Source organism: Buteo buteo, chromosome 1, assembly GCF_964188355.1.
Source record: "Buteo buteo chromosome 1, bButBut1.hap1.1, whole genome shotgun sequence".
Taxonomy (NCBI): Eukaryota; Metazoa; Chordata; class Aves; order Accipitriformes; family Accipitridae; genus Buteo; species Buteo buteo.
In genome coordinates, this window is record NC_134171.1 from 60,659,434 (window position 1) to 60,678,608 (window position 19,175).

The following is a 19,175-nucleotide window of genomic DNA, read 5'->3' on the forward strand; positions in this document are numbered from 1 at the left end:
GCGTTCAGCTGACCAGATACGGATTGGAGTGGGTCGAACTGTGCTCTGAATGCCTTTGCTTAGGTCTCAGCTTGTAAAAAGGATGCAGGGTGGTCTCCTCAGCTGCAGAGATCTGTGTAGTAATTCCCTGTATGTGGTGATGAATGTGGCTTTATTCACGTTCAATCAGGTTGCTCGGTTTCCTTGCTCTATTCACAGTAAGTACGCTGCTTCAGCCTCTGAAGATGTCTTCAGTCATATAGTGGTCATACCCGGGAGGGACAGTTAACTCATCCTTTGTAGCTACAGTCTCTGGTGGCTATCCAAGCTCTCTGCACTAAACACAAAGCTAGTCAGCAGCATGTGACTACTGATTTCCTTTAATCACTGAGTGCTGCTTGGACTACAACATCCCGATGGAATTGCGTTAGAGGTTTCCTCTGTAAGTACGGTGCCTTTCAAAATTGCTTTCCAACAGCATGCTGAATGGTGTAAGCAGAGAGCAGAGTTTTAGCAGGCAGTCAGTCATCAATAGCATCCTGCTCTTAAGCTGAGGTAATGATCGCTAGTTTGAATATGCCTGCATTTTCCCCAAGAGCATGCAGTTCTGATATGTGAATGCAGATATGTATATGTAATTGCCCTCATCATGTGCAGCAAAACCAGTTGAACAGCGTGTTTATAGAAACTGTCCTTAAGAGTGATTGCCTCTTGAAGGAGCATAGCTCATATAAGAGGAGTGGGACTGTCTCCAGCCAGCCCTGGGAGACGATGCTGAGAGCATATTGAAAAGCTGTCTTCAGCAAAAGCTTGCCAGTTTAACAACTCTGTTCACTGTTCCTATTGCACAGTGGGCTCTTTGACGCAACAGAAAGAGCTGCTTTTTTTTTTTTTTTTTTTTTTTTGCTTCCTCTTAAATCCGCCTGGCCAATTTAAAGCTTGTGGATATTTCTTCCCCCTCGGGGAAAGCTTATGTGAGGATTTTCTTTTTTAACAGTTCATTCTGTGAAACCATTTTTTTCTTGTTTGCTGTTAGAAAATGTTGGAGCTGAACACAAGGCTTTCATTGCAGGTCAGTGGATGAACTCTTGACCAAAGCATTTAACATTTGAGTGTAGCTTTAGCAAGCACTGTAGTTTGGGAGGAAAAAGCAAGTTAACAAGGTTGTATCATGTGAGCCCATGTGTGCCTACTACTGGAATAGGAATCTTTTCAGGTCTTCAGTGACTGAGCCCTGCGCAGATGAATTTACAATCTTTCTTTTGTAGACAAATATACTGAATTAATATTTTATTGAGAATTGAGGTGACATCACAGTTATGTCTATATTATTTAATTCCAGAATGTCTCTGCTTCCTCAAAATGCAATAAACCTTACTGTGAATTTCAAGTATAAAGTTTTTGCCTTTTTATTTTGCAAGGATTGTCTTTTTGAATTATAATATTTTTTTCACTTCTTTTCAGCACACTTTACTGGGAAGCATGTTACTCCTGGGCACACGCTGTCTGCAGGGAAGATAGTTATTTGCTATTTTGTATTTCTTCTTAGATTGCTATCAAGGGAACTAAGAAAGGATGTAGACATATTGTTAATGTCTCTCTTCAAGCTGTATTTGAGGTAAGGCAATCTTATTTCCCTATCTCTGAAATTAGAATATGAAGTAGATGCAGTATTTCTTCCATGTGTAGTTACTAAGATTACCCTGTTGCTATTTGTTTTGCTTGTTGACAAAATGTGAATATATTTGTCACAAAGCTGTTCCTTGTCCATGATGCTTAAAATCCTGTATTTTTATTTCAACAATATCTAGTGCATATCTACATGTTTCTATTAGCTCATGTACCCTAGATGAATGACAGATCATTTTTGTAATTGCTTCGGTTTTCTCCTCTATTATTATCACGTTAAGTGTGTGAGTGAGAGGATTTCTTACCCTGGGTAGGCAATTCTTATGCAAACTTTGTAAAACTGAGTTACAAATTGTTTCCACTGTGAATCACTTTCCTTGTAAGATGATGACTTTTATGGTAATGTTTAACTTGAGTAGAATTGTTTTCAAACATATACAGTGCATTTTTGGTGTATGCTTTTTTAACAGCACTCCAAAATGAAATAGAAAAATAATGATTCATATCAGACTGTTTATTTCCTTCTCCACTTAATGCTGCCTGTTATGGGAAGTATATACCTTTGAAAGGTTGAATCATTATTTATGAGGATCAGTACAGCTGAAAGGTGTCACTGCAACACTGGCCATATGCAACTGCATTGAAAATAGAATTTGTATGGGATACCACTGTTGGTGAATTATGATTAGTGTCTGGGGAATTAGAAAATACTACTTCTTGTTTATGTTTCTTTTCAAGCAATTTAAGAATTTACCATTCAAGGGAGATTAGTTTTTCTTTTACCCTTTTCTGTAGCAAGGTTACAGTTTATATAATTCAAGATTTTGACACGTTTTCTATAATGTTATTCTTATTTAAATCAATCCATCTGAATCTTTGTGACTTCTCTTATAAGGGGAAGCATGTTTTAAGGCAGACATGCTCTACTGCAGGTCCAGAAATATTTTTAATTTAGAAAAATGTTCTAAATTTATCTTGTTTGGCTCCTCACATCTCTGAAACTGTTTGCTGTTTGAATTCCAAATAGTGTTGGCTCCATTCAAGAGATGTGTCTTTTAGTGGTTTGTTGAGAAGCTTTTCACTTGGGATGGGGTAGGGAACGATACAGGGTAGAGTTACAAAGCTGCAGTGAACTATTTTTAATCTTATAGAGCAAAAATATTTACTACTATAAGCATTTGTAATACTCAAATTAATAAATTCATTAAAAGGTGGTTTTAAAACCCATTGAGGCTTAACTTTCTTTAATCAACATCACACAAATCTTCTTATAATTTTTTGTCATCTTATTTTGGGGAGTTATAAATGCATATCCTGTCACAGGGCAAATACACAACTTATGTCTGCAACTTGTTTTCTACTGTCAAAAAAACAAAAGCAGCTTATTCCCTGCTGTTGAAGTTATCTCAAGTTGAATGTGCCTTAAACACCTTAAAATTAAGCAGTATAATAAACTAATGCGGTCTTTATATAACAGGTTTCCTGGACCCTTTTCTCAACAAATTAGATACCATCTCTGATCCACCATCACTGCCAAAGGGTGTATTGGGCTGCATTCCTTCCCTTCTGATCTCTAGTTTGTGAGGTAGTCAGTCCTGCTTCTCAAAGGGAATCTCATGAGTAACACACCATGATGCGTTGACATTTCTACTGACATTACTTTGCCAGAAAGCATGAATGGCGAAGGAGAATAAATGATGTGGGTGCCTTGGTGTGCTCTTTGGAGTTGAAGCATATGCTGCAATATCTTACTAGATTCCAGCCTTCTTGCTTACCAATGGTTACTGGAAGGTATTTGTTTCTCCTGATGTTTGTGGTGCCAGCTTTCTACCTAGCCAACGTAGCAGAGCTTGTGGCTTCTTGTATTTCTCCTTGCATGCCCTGAACAGTCTCAGGTTAACTGGGTGCTTGTTTTATTACCCTAATGACCTTGCCTATGGATTGCTATGCCCTTAGTAAGGAAAGGCTAGGTGTTGTCTAGTTAGTCTAAATCATGCACAACTCAAGCCAAGTTAAGAGGAAATGCAGGAAGAACTTTTATTCGTAACAGTTAAAATAGGCAACACACTTAGAAACACTTAAGCAAGACATAGACAAAAAATAAAAGGCAAAAATGCTTCATCTATTTATACCTAGCTTATATTAGAAAGGTTTTTACCCCATCCTACTGATTTGACCCTCTTCTGACAAGATTTTCTTGTTTGCACATAGCTTACCTTTCAGGTCCTATCTATTGGAAAAAGCCTGTTCATGAGCCTCCGTCAGTTAGTTACCTCTCTGATGAGAGAAAGCTCCATCACACCATGTCTTTGGGAGCATACCTTAGGCCATTTTCTGATTCTTGAGGAGCCTCTCATTTCTTATTCAGTCTTTTCTACAAAATTTTTCAGATAGTTCAGTGTTAGTCTTTCATCCCAAAACCTACTTTTCTTGTGTCTATCCAGACAAGGTGCCATCATTATTTTTAATTATTTCATTATTAGAGATTGAAAGATATCTTTATTAGTGTATGCGTTACCTTCTTATACTTGACTTGTTAATCAAAAAGGGAGTAAATCTCTTCACCTCCCTTTGGGACTTAGTCTTCAGAAAAAATGTCTTCATGGAGGAGCTGTATTCTCTACGAGTGAGAATACTAACATATTCAATGTTGTGCAGAGCTCTGACTGGCTTTTTCCTGACACTGAGACAGAAGGTTTGTTGTCAGAAGATAGCACAGAGCTGTGTGTCACTGTTTAAGGATGGAGTCACTGAAGCAGGTGACAAGATAGAAGACTTGGGGGGCATAAACTGAAGAGTTTAAGGACCAAGGGCTAGAGAGAAATGGATCTGTAGTGCACTTGGCAAATTGCTTTTCTTTTAACTCTTCAGGGTACAAATATTTCACCCAGATTATCTCATCATGTGTGCATTTTAGACTGAGTGTGTGACTGCAGTCATGTGAGGGCCTCTCAGCACTGTTATAATATTACTAATAAGGAGTCATGTCTGAAGTCATGTCTCGGTCTGAAGAGAGGCCTTTGGCAGAATGCCGTGCTGCTGGAGGGCTTGAGTGAACCCCAGTGGTTTTGCTTATTTATGTAATTGAGTGGGACCCTTTCATTGTGACTTGATTGCATTTAGACTTGAGAATAAAGACTTGGATAAAAATACCACACACTGTATGTCCCCCAGAGACTCCAGGGAGCTTGACCAGCTCAATGGCAGTTGTCAGCATCTGCTTTGGGAAATGCCATGAGCCTGTTGATCAAGCAGAAAGAACTTTATTCCTTGAGTTCTACCTCAGCTGCAGCAAAACATCAAAAGTTAGGGCTGGCCTTAATAGCAGGTTTCCACTTGTTTTGGTTCATTAACTAGTCATTTAGTCTACAGCTATAGGTAGTAACTGCTCAGGGGTACAGAAAGCCTGTCTTGATGTTTCACACCTTCATTAGGAAACACAGACACTGCAGGCTGGTCTTCCAGGCACTGTGTTTGGAATTCTTGATTGTGATGTTCTTTGTATGGATGCCTGTTGTTAAGCTTCTAGTGACTGGAAAGCATCAGAGAAGTCAATGATGAGGCTGTAGAGACATTGCGTTTGTTTGTTTTTTTCTTTTTTCACAGAAGTACTAATTTTGAGTCCATGCTTTAAAGGGTCAGCAGTGCAACAACTTCTAACTACATTTGACTACATAGGCTGACAGAGAGGATTGCAGATTATTTACATCTCCTCTGTAGACTGTCAAAGGCAACCCAGACCACACAGCTTCTTGCCTTTACTAGAACCTATGGAAGAAATGTAATATTCAGTTCTGTAAAATTAGTACTTTTCCTTATACTGAAAGCAATAGTGGTGGGGTTTTTTTAAGGCACAAGCTTAGCTTCTCAGTTTTAGAATAGTTACAGTTCTGGATTCTGTTTTCTGGTTCATCATCAACAGGTTTATGGTTTTTAGCCTAAATTGTAATATGCTAACTCTGTTCCATGCCAAGCACCATTAAAGCCAATGGGAGTGGTCTTAAGAGTACATTAAGATTAAACGTTGTTGAGATCTTCATAGAGTAGTAGACTGGTTTGGGTTGAAAGGGACCTTAAAGATCATCTCATTCCAACCCCCCTGCTATGGGCAGGGTCACCAGGGATGGGGCATCCACAACCTCTCTGGGCAACCTGTTCTAGTGCCTCACCATCCCCGCAGTGAAGAACTTCTTCCTTACATCGAATCTAAATCTACCCTCTTTCAGTTTAAAGCCATTAGCCCTTGTCCTATCACTATATGCCCTTGTAAAAAGTCCCTCTTCAGCTTTCTTGTAGGCCCCCTTTAGGTAGGTACTGGAAGGCTGCCATAAGGTCTCCCCAGAGCCTTCTCTTCTGCAGGCTGCACAACGCTAACTCTCTCATCCTGCCTTCATAGGAGAGGTGTTCCATCCATCTGATCATCTTCATGGCCCTCCTCTGGACTCACTCCAACAGGTCCATGTCCTTCTTATGTTGGGGCCCCCAGAGCTGAACACAGTACTCTGCAGCCACAGTATTCTGCAGTACTCAGCAGTACTGCTGAATGCAGTTCTCGGTCTGCCCTAAACTCTATGAAGTTGTAGTTCTGCTGTCCCATTGAAGCCATATAGCCATTCTACCAGTTTAATTGGTGGCCTGCTCCCAGCTTAAGAGAAGGGGCTTGCAAAGGTGGTATGAGCGTAGCAGGGACAACTGGATTGCATGAAGTAATGCAAGCATCCAAGTAAGTTCATTTTTGCTAGTGATGTCTGTGAGGTAGACTGGGCAAAATCTAGAAAAGATGATGGGGGCGAAACAATAGGAAAAACTTTGCAGGAGGTTTGCCTCTTCAATAGCAAATAGAAGAGGTGATAGCTTTCATTTCCAAGTCTCTGCCTGTGACAAAGTGAGCTACCTCTCCATTTACATGAATAGCCATTGTCTTCACGTTGCATTGCCCTGATAACAGAGAAACATAAACCAGTCACTTGGACATGGGCATCATCCTCCTTTTCAGAAAGAAAAGAATAACAGAACAGTGATAGAAACTGTACTGAAGTGAAATCCTGGGGAAAAATTTTTTTTTTTTTCCTTTTTCCTCTCCATTGTGTGACTGAAAGTGGTCCTGCAATTTACTGGCAAGAAGACATGGAAAAATATGCACTCCAGCAGCCTTGGAACAGTGTGCAGATACCCCTGGGAATTGTTTCTACTGGAGAGAGTTGAGGCAGCAATAGGTTTCTGGCTTGCTATTTCTGCAAAACTTTTTTTTTATAGCTAAGGCTATAAATAGTTGACAGTTCTTAAATTGAATAATCCTCTCTTCCTCTCTGGGATGAGAAACTGGATCAAGATTTTCAAAGCCAAAAGCCTGCAGCCAGATATCCCTATTAATCAACTGTTTGTAATGTTGCTCAGATTTTGAGGAAATTCTCTTATTGTTCCTGTTTTGTGTATGGTGAAAAGACTCACCCAGAGTCTTTCCAATGGGCCAGTGGCAGAATCAGAAGAAGGACTTAACTCTCCTTCATTTCAGCTTGGAGTTCTGCCTACTAGATTATATTCTATTATATAGCAGTATTTAGAAATTAGAATCACTTAATTTTCATAACAGTTGAGCCATCTGTAACTCCACCTGGTTTGGACAAGGTTTACTAAGTGATCACTGCTTTTGAAAGTTGGGTTGATAAAGAATTACAGGGTAAAATATTCAAACCACAGGAGTGATTGAATATCCAAAGGGCTCCCAGGCACATGCACTAAAGTAGATGGCTTCAGTGATGTTCATGTGTTACTTGGACCAGCATTGGTAATCACTGGTTTGTGTTTCGCTCACATCTTTTGCTGGGATGTGAATGGTGAAAGGTAAAGAGGTGTTACGTCACCTGTACTGCCATTTCTGCTACCAAGGTGGTAATTAACTACATCTGGGAGGACTTACAAGGCAGAACATTTCAGTCTTAAAAAATGGGATTTTTAGTCCTTATATAATTTAAGATTTTTTTTCAGCATTTTTGCCTATGAATTTACTTCAGAGAAGATAGCTGTGAAAGTCCTGGCCATGGTCATCGTCATAACAGAACTAGGTAGAGTTGCATGTGCCAGGGATCAATGGCAATCACTCAGTGTTGGAACAGAGGGGCTTCCAGTTATGAAGGATGCATTGTGTGCATTTTTATTTTTTACCTTCTGTAACCAGTCACCCAACCCCTGATAGTTATGTTGGATTTCAACTCATCCAGTCCAGAGTATGTCTATATTTGGGTTCTTTGCCTTCATGTATCCTACAACTGATGTTGTCATTAATGTTTAGGATGATCACATAGGTACTGACATCCTTCACAGTGGGAAACTTTAAGAGTTGTATTGATTTGGAAAGAAGGAGCTTTACTCTGACACATCAAACAGTCTTTCCTATATGCACTTTTAATGTGGAGCCATTCCTCTTCAGGTAGAAAAGTCTGAAAATAGAGGTAACAGTTTTGAAACACCCTTTTTACAGGAAACTTGTTATTATTTTATTTGTGAGAAGGTGAAGCCTCTTGATTTCAGGGAAGAGATTTTAAATCAACTTTTGGAAAACTTGTAAAAAGCTATTAGCAAAATATAGAGTAATGTGTACTGTGAATCACATTAGCTGCACTGCTTTTTCTCATCAGACTGCTATTAAGCAAAAAACTCTCTGAGGGGAATATATAACACATCAGAATATTGACTCAAATCCTAGCAAATTGAAACAAATATTTTAGATTGATGCACTTATTACGAAAGTGGTGGTTACTAGCTTAGAAACTGATGTAGAGATTTGTTTGTTCCACAGGGATAGAAAACAGCCTAAAGAACATGTCACTTACCTTTCAATGTGCAGGATTGTGTAAGGTGAGCCTATGAGATAAAAGTCAGTGGTGAAGTTTTCTCATGCTTAATTGAACTAAATATGTATATTTATGAATGAATTAATAAACTATTCCACAAATATCCTAGCTTTCTCTGAGAATTGTTCAGGAAATGAAAAGCACTTATGTAATGTTAAAGGAATGAAAGGAAAATTTCTTAGCGTTAGAGAAGGGAAAATAAAGGTTGACTCTAAAATCCTTAGGAACTACCTATACTAAGAAACGAGATCATTGCAAATGTAAAGTACATGCAACACTGTGTTTTGAGAGCACATTTCAGAACCTCTTAAAAGTATTGTGATGAGTCAATAGCCCTCATTTTCACATGTGGCCAAAAAGAGTTTAGAACTGTGTGCGCATGTATGTTTGCATTTGTCCAAATGTGGTTTAAACTTCTTTTTTCTCCCTTGATGCTGGATCTGCCTTTTGCTATGACAGCCAGGTAGAAGAAGCTGAAGAAGGTTGCTGTAACATCCCTTGTTGCCAGCAATTCCAGGGAGTAGTATATGTGCCAGGAGGGCCAGGGCTATACAGGATGCCTGAACGTTCCCTGTACTCCAACTGCAGGGAGTATGGGGGAAGCAGGCCACTTCTGTTTCACCAGAAGCACCTCTTACACTGAGATGCTAGTTATTCTTGGTTAGCAGAGGTGGGCAAGTGAGCCATGTCCAAGGAAAATGTAGGCTTTTTTTAGAGATTTAAGGGAGGTATATTACAGATTTTTTCCAGTAAGTGCAGGGCTGTAATTTTCTTACATTCTTTGCAGTTCATTTGCTTAAGTTGGTGAAAACAGGCTCATATGGTGGTAAAGCTTTTTGTTTTTTCTAAGGTAGTCACACTCGGTCCATTTCTTATATTCTGATTAGAATCTTTTTGGCTATGAACTACTAAAAAGGTCATTGCTTCAAAGTCCAAGTCAGAGAAACTTGGCTGGCAACTGCTTAGTAATCTTGTAAACCTATTAAACCTCAACAGCAAAAGAGACACAAAGGTCTAGATTAGTGTTAGGATTTAACAAATTCTCAGTTTCACCTCTTTCCTAGGATGACAGCCTGTAAAGAGCTTTTGAAAAGGCTTTGCTTCTCTGTTGGAACCCTCTGGCATGTTACTGAAGTCATCTGTATTTGTTTTTTAACCCCTATCCCTGATACCAAGGATTTTTCACTTGCTTGATATAACACTATGATTTTACTTTCAGGCAACTCTAGCATGCCCTTTATGTGGGTCACATATTCCTCCTCCTCTATATTGGTCTAGGATTTCCAATTATTTCCATATTCATTGAGCTCAGTCACTACACAGCCAATTGAAACAGGCAGGCTGCTCAATGTCTTTTCCATTCCAGGAGTAATTTAATCAGGGAGTGACTGCATTATTTTTTCAGAGCACCGAGCTGTGCATGCCAGGTGATCTGCAGCAGAGAACAGCATCATTATTAAAAAGGCTTAGGCATTTCATGCTATTTTGTGCTTCTGCAACTCATAGTGCAGCTAACAGTACCGTCTTGATGTTTTTTCTAATATGCATGATTCAAATGTAATCAGTTAGAGGAGGTGTAGAAAAGAGGACAGATGAGTCATGGGACTGTATTTATATTGTATGAGATTGAGTTTCAAAGCTGTTGGATCCTGTGAGATCCTTAATCGCTGCCATATTTGTTTTACAGAAGTGCTGGTACTCACAGAGCAGATTAATTCTATTTCTTAGTTTCCCTCTGGAGTTCCATCCTAGAGTTAACAAATCTTTAATGGAAGTTTGATACTGGTACGTTCCCACAGAACTATTTCAACTTTTGTAGAAGAGCAAGGGAGAGAACTGGCTGCAGGGGGACAGTCTTCAGGGAGTCCTTGCATTCATTATAATATTCATCCATGTTGACTACTGTGCTCTTCTCCAGACAACCAGAGACAATAGGTGAGACTTTGCTGTTATGGGGAATCTTAGGTCCATGAGAATTTCCTTCCACTGGGAAGAGCTAATTGGATGTCCCTTGCTACCCAGGGGAGTCCAAGGGAAGGGTAAGCTCTTTTCCAGAGTTACCAAGGAAAGAGAGAAGGTGGGGGTGAGACAAATCACAGAGTCCTAGTGTGATAAATATCTGTGCTGTGCTAATTTCTTGCTGCTGAGCACTATTATTTAGGTGAACATCAGCTTGAGGTGACAATTGCATTTTTCTTTGGAGTCCTTGGGCCAGACTGTGAGCTGGTGGGCATGATTTGATGCTGGTGGAATTGTACTCGATCAGCTGAGCATCACCTACTGGGAGCGCCACTGCAAAACTGTCCTCCTCAGTAAGACTTTCCTGCTGATTCTTTTAAGAATTTTGTTTTCACCTTTATTTTGTCTTTCAAAAAAAAAAAAATCTCTGAATTTGAAGAATTAGAACCAAATTGTGTCCACAGTTTCTCTCGGCTGTGTATGCACTACCATTAAGGTGATTTCTGATAAAATTATCTGACTCTTGAAGAAATCTAACTGACACTTTAACCCTTACAGTGGCATGTTAAAAGCTTTCATGTTGGTATAGGCCTCTTTAGTTTCTTGTTTTCTCACTGCAACTGTCATGGGCAACTCCAGTCTTGGCACTTTTTCCCCCCCCTTTGTATTGGAAGTAAATAGGCTTTTTCCAATTAATGTCTATGATAACGTAGCCAGTGGGGAGGGAAAAACCCCTGCCTTCTGGAGGATTCCAATATTTCACATTGAGATTTTTGGAGAAGTAGTATTCAGCATATTAATAATGATGGTAAGTAACTCTTACACTGCTAGGGCTGGATTTGGATTGTCAAGTTCCAGATGTCTTTTAAGTTCAGTGTCTAGTTAAAGTTCCTTGACTGGGTTTCCATGACAGTCAGTGATGAGAAGAAGCCACAGAGAGTGATTTCATCTGAAGTACATATCCACTTATGATTTCTTTCACCATCTTATCTAAATGCATAATTACAGTGTGCATCATCTTTATTGTCTTTGCTACAGTTAGAAATCATCAAGAAGACGACAGTGAAAATGACTTGCCTCCAGTAAGGAGACTTTGCTTGCTTACGCTGGTGCTCAGTCCTATTACATAGTGATGTATATATCTGTCATCTACAAATTGATCAGGGCTGTCTTCCAGACCAGTTTAGGGACCCTTTTGCCTTGGGAAAGATGTTGGAACCTGCATATCGTGACCTAGAAGTACAGTAGTGTTTTGGAAAGGCTCTGATGTGCTGCACGCTAGTCACCTCAATGCAGTGAGAGAGCTCTTGCTCTTCCCTAGGATGTCCTTTTGTGTTTGCTCGCGTGGGGCTCTTTTGAAGAGAGGGCTTATTTCCAAGTGTTGAGGGGCTGTAGTGTAATCTTTGCCTGCTGAATGACACAACTCTTGAGTTATTACTCCTAAGCTTATGATATGCACTTTCTACTAAATTTTGGTCTTTTTCATTGAATTGCTTTGTATGGTCAGTAGTAGCTCAAGGCAAGCATTTCAGGTCTCTTAAGACTGAAGCAAGAAAACATTGAAGTGTGTTTTTAATCTGAAGTGAGAAGAACAGGCAAGAATTATTCACAATTCTTTACTGACACTTTTTCTATTACATGGGGCAGTTTCCTTTGAGTTATGTCTATTTTCTGGCTAAATCTTTAATGGTTTTCCTCAGCACACTGTGTCTATTTCTTAATTTTGATCTATTTTTTTGAACATGTTACATCTTTCTGGTGATCCAGATTAGAATGAACCTTTCACTTAGGCTCTTCAAGAGCTCTTTCAAGATAGAGGGGAAAAATTTCCAAATTGCATTGTTGTTTTTGAGATCAGAAAGCAGCTAGGACATCAAAACTTACCAGTAGAGAAGTTTTGTTGCAATTCACAGGAGAAAACCAGCTGATGTCTCTGTGTTGTGATACCTAAGTCAAAATTAAGGCCTGAGTCTGCATTTGATTCCACATCAGGCTGCAGTTAGAATGGGGTTTTAGCCAGTCTCCCAAGCTAAAACTGACATAAAGCTGCTTTTGCTTTCATGTAGCACAGAGGTCCCAAAATAGCTGTCTTAAAATTAACCCAGACGTGGCTCAGATGATACAGGAGATAAAACAAACGTGAAAAGCTTCAGTCTTGCCCAGTGCATAATTAACCAGAGTCTAGGATGCCAAGCTGGGTTGCGATATCGCCATTGTGATACATGGACGCCATTGTTAATACTGCACTTTGCATTCTCATCTCTTGAATAATCCCATTTAATGCTCAGAAATGTCAACTTATACTGAAATCCAATTTTCTGGTAGGTCCCAGTGATTGAAGTTTGACTCTTGCTAAGACAGGGCAGAGAGTGGTTGTATGTTGGTATTGTTTCAGCCTTTTTGGTGCTCCATAGTTTGTGTCCTCATAACTGTGTCCAGGACACAATCCCTCATGCTGAACATCTGCATTGGTCCAGGTTTTCACCAAGTGGATAGCTCTCCTCTTAGGCTGGCCTAAATCATGATGTACTTACCACAATAATTTTCATCTTTCCTTCAGCACTTCAGCATGTGCAGTCTTGACAGCCTGTACTTCATGTCTCTTTCCAGTGTTCATTTGACATCTATTTTTCCCTCTGTCTTGATGTTTGATTAACAGTTTACATAACTGTGCTGTGATGCTAATTGCATTATCTATGAGTAATCCAAGACATGCAGACTGACATTTGATTTTCAGTGGTATAGTAACTGGTGAAGAGATCTGTTTCATCTTCACAGATATTATATTCAGATGCAACATATATTGTCATACATTACCATTGTAATTTGTGCAAGGATGGGCTGGAAAGTTTCTGAAAGATGGAAAATAATAATTGATTCCTATAAAACGATATTGGGGTCCTCAACAAAGCAGTGCAGGTATGTGGCAGGGACCTGGACTCCCACACCGTGGAAGAAAACAGAATGAGGCTGACAAAGACCAAGGAGGTAACACTGATAACCTATAAGGAACTGGGAAGTTCCTCTCCAGGAACTAGAGAGGAATCTGGGTTCAAGGTTTTTAGGGACGGTTCTTGTTGCCAGATGTCCCAGGAGCTCAGTTAGGAGTCCAGAGTGCTGAGTTGAGGTTGGCTTTTGGTCACAGAGCAAGTGCAAATTCACGGCAGAGAGTTCCTTGGGAAACAATTTTTCCAGATGGCTTGTGGGAGATATCTAGGCTGTTTTGACCTTATCTTTCAGGCTCTGTTGCTGCTCACCATGGCAATGGGAACATAAGTGGGGAAATGCTGATAAACACTGATACCTTTGATTCAGCTGGATCACCGGACAGATGGGTAAGAGTCTCTGAAGCACAGAGCTATGGTTCTGGGGAGGAAGGCAGAACAATCAGAAGTGTATGGGGAGACAGAAAGGCAGACAGCAACACCTGTTTAAGGTCAGAGAGAAGGGCTAAGCTTTGCAAGATTAAGATATGTAGGGATGTGTCTTTTCTGGTGCTTGGGTTTTTTCCTCCCTTGGCTTATTAAGTTTGTGTGAACAAATAAAAGATGTTCTCTTTCTGATGTAGTTTGGCTGAGTCACTCCATTTCGTAACAGTCACAAGTGGCCAGAAAGTTGGTTGTAGCTGGATTCAGGCCCATTGGGACTTGCTGAGATAAATATACATGGTGGAAAGAGAGGTGTTAAGAGCTTCCTAACCCAGCCTGCCTTTGGGAAGAGCAAAAGCTGAGAGTCCCTTGATGATAGAGGCTGCACAGGGAAAATGAGAGAGTCACCTGAGTTAAGGCTCCCAGTCTACTACTCACTCCTTCATGAGAAGAGGTGTGGTTCTGGTCCAGGCCCTGTTGTGCCTCTCTAAGACTCTCTTGATGTTCTCTGCAGATATGTATGTCTTGAACATGTGGGGGTTTTTGTTTTGGTTGGGTTTTTTTTTCCCCAAACACATTTCAGAATCCAAGCCAGCTGCTACAGCTCCTTCCCTTCAGCAAAGCTGTTTCAAACCATGTTGAGGTTTTGTGGCTCTTTGTGGCTGTGAGCCTACTCACAACCAATTTCATCACATTGCAAGGTTATTTTAGCAGCAACGTGATTCTAAGTGGTTCCCACAAATGCCATCATCTTTTGTCTCCACTTGTTTACTCCTCAATTCTTCCTCCTAAACACATTTTTCCATCCCTTCAGCAAAGCAAAGGGGGTTGTGTGTCCCCAACTTGGGTATATCAGTGCTAATGGCCAGATCAGAGGAATGCTTGAGGATGGCACAATCTACAATTTAACCCAGTCCCTTCTGTTTCACAGAACGAAGGTTTCAGGCTGGAGCATGTGGTTTGTGTTTTCACAAGTGTATGGCTTGTTTGAATGCATGCATGCTGAGTGTTCAGCACTTGAAAATCAGAGCCTGTAAGCAGCCTGCTGCATTAGGAAATCCAGGCTCTGCTGCTTGTTTACTTTAAGTATAAATGTCATCTTGGCAGCAGATATATCTCCCCTCTTGCATGCACAACATTTGTAATTTGATTGCTGAGCTTAAATGGCATAGGCTTGGTAATGAATTTTAAAGTTTGTGTTGCTGTTCTTTAGTGACCATGCACAAGTGATGCAAAGGCACAAAGCAAGTTGGTGTTCTTTGAAGCTGCTTTCAAATGTTCTGTTACAAAGTATGTGTTGAGCTAATCAGATGGATTTGATGTTTTGAGATTGAATAGCTGAATTAAGGAGAAAAAAAAAAGGTTATTGTAATTTTCAATGAAGTTAGGGCATGGACTGGTCTAAATAATGGCTCCTGGCTGTGGCATCTTGCCAGATGGTCTACTTGCAATGTTCATTAATAGCAGTTACTACTACTGTATTGATGTTTTGGACTGACACAATACTTTACAAAGCATCAGTGGCAGCAAAACAGATTGAGATTCAGCAGTTAATACTGTTCTAAGCTTTGGAAACAACCTCAGTAATTTTTTCCTTTTAAATGAAACTAAAACTTTATGGTAAATCTTTATGACATTAGTAATAATGTAATTTTTCCATTTAGCTCATACGTAAGTACTCTCTGTATTTTTTTCTTCCAAGTGATTTGGGAAATAAGACAAATCCAAAGTGTCCTGATGCCTGATTAGATTGATGGCATTCCAGAATAAATGGGAAAAGTTATTGAGAAAGTGCATGTTTACAGGAAAAAAGTAGCAAAGGGTAACTAAATGTATCCAGCTGTAAGGCTCTGGAATATTTCGCATGTTGTCTCTGCTGTGCCTTTGAAATCTACCTAGGAGGCATAAAATGTGAAAAGGTTGGCTTTCCATTACAACACCTGACTGTTGTTTTCAGTAGGAAATTATAATTTGTAAATTCTTTCTCTTTTGATTTATCAGGAGTTACTGAAGTCATCTGCGTGACTTCCTCATGTTATCTGACAAGTGTTAATAAGCTGTAGTGTCTGTGTTCTTGATGTTATTTTTCTTTGAATAGTGGGACAGAGGTGCTTTGTCCAGCATATTTTATCTATGGCACAGGGCAGTGTACCTTGATGGTTTTCTATTAGAGTAGAACGTGCTACCCGTTACAAGTGTTCCTCTTCTAGTATCATGTCATCATTGCCTTAATTCCTTGGGGAATTTCCCTTTTCCAAAAGAAAAAAATTTCCAGTGACCATCCCAGTAATATCCTTTTTGTGGGATGACTTTTTTTTTTGTTACATGTTTCCATGTCTCTCTCTAATGAAATGCAAATTCTAGCTCAGCTTTCACAGTATACCACCTCCTTTTAGGAAGTCCTTTGTTTCAAGTAGCCTGGCTGTGCAGTGTCTTAGTTGTGTGAGAAACCTCATCTAGTTACATAATGGCTACACTGGTGTCATGGTTTAATCCCAGCTGGTATCTAAGCACCACGCAGCCACTCACTCACTCCCTGCCACCCCCCAGTGGGGTGGGGGAGAGAATTGGAGGAAAAAAAAGGTAAAACTTGCAGGTTGAGATAAGAACAATTTAATAGAACAGAAAGGAAGAAACTAATAATGATAATAACAACAATAATAAAATGACAATAATAATAATAAAAGAATTGGAATATACAAAACAAGTGATGCACAATGCAATTGCTCACCACCTGCCAATTGATGCCCAGTTAGTTCCCAAGCCACCCCCCCAGGCCAACTCCCCCCAGTTTATATACTGGACATGATGTCACATGGTATGGAATACCCCTTTGGCCAGTTTGGGTCAGCTGTCCTGGCTGTGTTCACTCCCAACTTCTTGTGCACCTCCAGCCTTCTTGCTAGCTGGGCATAAGAACCTGAAGAATCCTTGACTTAGTCTAAACATTACTTGGCAACAACTGAAAACATCAGTGTGTTATCAACGTTCTTCTCAAACTGAACCCAAAACATAGCACTATACCAGCTACTAGAAAGAAAATTAACTCTATCCCAACTGAAACCAGGACAACTGGTGAAAAAAGTGGTGTGTCCTTTAGAAAGCTTTCTCAGTGTTCCCAGTGATGGATACAGTGTTTCCCAGGTGAGATTGATCAGGTGTTTATAACATCAGAAAACAGGCATGCTGGGTTGTTTAAAATCACAGGCTTTTGGTGTAGAAAGTTTTGAAACTGAACAAGCTGGGCTGTCTTCTGTGGGTGTGGTGGAAGCATTTTCTGGTCATTTTGTGATTTTTTGACAGCTTTGTAGACTGAAATGGATGAAGCCTGAGAATCAACCTGTCTAATGAATATAGCCTGCATTCGGTGGCATTATGCCAAAGTGTGAATTTGTGCTGAGGGAGGGCTGTGTTTTGCCAGTGCTTTGGAGCATGAGTGGCTGAAACTTTGTTTATATCTTTGCAGACCATAAAGCATGCTGCTAAGAAATGCTCTATTGCATGAGTCTCTAGAGGAGTGTGTTCTCAGGGAATGACTCTTAGCTTGAATTACTCTGGAAAAGGAGGCTGCCTAAAAGCGAGTCTTCCTACCCATTACAGTGAGTTGTCTTTACTTTTGCCTCCCTTTTGCTGGATATTAGGGACCCATATCTAAAGGACCTCCATGTTCAGTTCAGCATCTGAGGAAGCCGCTTCTCAGCTGCTCCTCTTGGCTCCCTTTAGACTGTGAATCCTTTTTTTCCTGTGCTAATGGATATAGAAGGGCCTATCCTATAACTGCAGCCTGTGGTTTTTGTCTGTAGCTGTACTCCTTAAACCACAGTTTCCCACTTACAAAGGAGAGTGTGCCTGGAGGGAGTGAATTTCAGGGGGCATCTCCTCTGGAAGTCAAGGAGTGGGTAGAGCCTCCACCCAGCAAAGGGTGCACACATCAAAATAGTGATCCTGAGGGTGTGCACTCTTAAAAGAAGGAAATGCAAAATGATGCTGTGAGATTCTGACCAAGGTATTTGCCTCACATCTGCTCCTCAGATTCCTTCTTTCTGCACCTGTGTGACAGATTCATGTGAAATTCCAGATCTGCCAACAGCTGAGGAACCTTGCTGTGTAGCTGCAATATGTGCACAGTATTTAGTTTTAGGCTCCTAATTTTGCAGGCTAAGACGAGATTCTGGAGGAGTCCTCATTTCAGGGTATTTACTGTTTTCTTACTCTTTTTCCTCTGGGCTGGAGCCATAGTTTGTACCATATTTAAAGTTTCTGGGCTGAATGCCAGCACTAATATGTTGTTTCAGAAGACCAGCCAGGCTGGTTCTTCTAGGGCCTCTGAAATGACCTGTGCATCTGTTAGAATGAAGAAGCTATGGGCCACTATCTGCTATTTGATGCCTTGCTGTCACAATAGGTTCACTGGGGGCCCAGCTGGGCCTGACTTCCACTGTGCAAAGTGTTGAGCAGTAAGTAACATGATTGTTCTGGAGAGGGTTATACCATGTAGAGATACAAAATGTGTAGAAAGAAGAATTAAAGGACATTCAAAGAGTGCTAGGAATCTGCCTAGCTTTCATCTGGAGCAGACCTCACTGCCTGGGAGCCTGGCCTTTCTGAAGGGAATGCATGCAGTAAGACCTCACATGGAGCAGCTGACTCTTGACATCACTGATAACGATGGCAATATTTGCTACTCAAAGTTGGTATGAAATGGCTTTATTTATTTAACCATCTGTTTGCAATAAATTCTCACCATCTTTTTCTTTTATCCACAGCTTACTTTTATCCATATGCCACATTTTGCTGTTCTAACAGCTTCTGAAAGGATTGCTATTTTTAGACCTGTAATAATGGATTTATGCATGAATCCTCAGCTAGCAAGCAGCTTGTTAACTCAGATTGGTGCCTGGTTCTTGCATTTCTTATATTTTGAGTCAACTATACATTTTGAGGTAGAATATCTGGGATAAAGCACAAGCAGGTATATAAAACTAAAGGGGAGGTCAAGAATATGTGGTTTTCGTTATATTCTTTGCTGCTGAGAGCATCTTGGGTGTGTTGGACTTAGTGGAGACGTACTGTACTGTTGCACTGCACAGGCTGCATGATGTCCAGTAATCCTGTACAAGTGGCTGAAGTCAGAAATAAAATGAATAAACAAACAGTAGGACAGTAGACTAGTCTTACAGGAGGCAAGTCAGTGTGTCAAAGTTTTCAGTTTTCCCACTTCCTGGCACTTCCCTCTGTTGAGCTGTGGTCTTCTGCAGTAATGAATACACTGTAATGATGTAAAATAAGTTAGTTGGCTTAGTGTGATGATGGTTACGCATAGCTCTTCAGTGAAATAATCATGTGAAACAGGCGGTCTGCGGGAGCATTAGCCCCAGCCATGTGT

The 19,175-nt window shown here is 40.3% G+C and overlaps 1 protein-coding gene across 1 annotated transcript in view; it reads left to right on the forward strand.

The window, feature by feature from the left end:
- Nucleotides 1-748: 748 nt before the first annotated feature.
- Nucleotides 749-19,175, forward strand: part of CSGALNACT1 (chondroitin sulfate N-acetylgalactosaminyltransferase 1) — a 45,921-nt gene continuing 27,494 nt past the window's right edge. The window contains exons 1-2 of the mRNA XM_075033245.1: nucleotides 749-1,051; nucleotides 1,444-1,597. The gene's annotated coding sequence lies outside the window, so the exon portion shown is untranslated. The remainder of the gene's footprint in view (nucleotides 1,052-1,443; nucleotides 1,598-19,175) is intronic.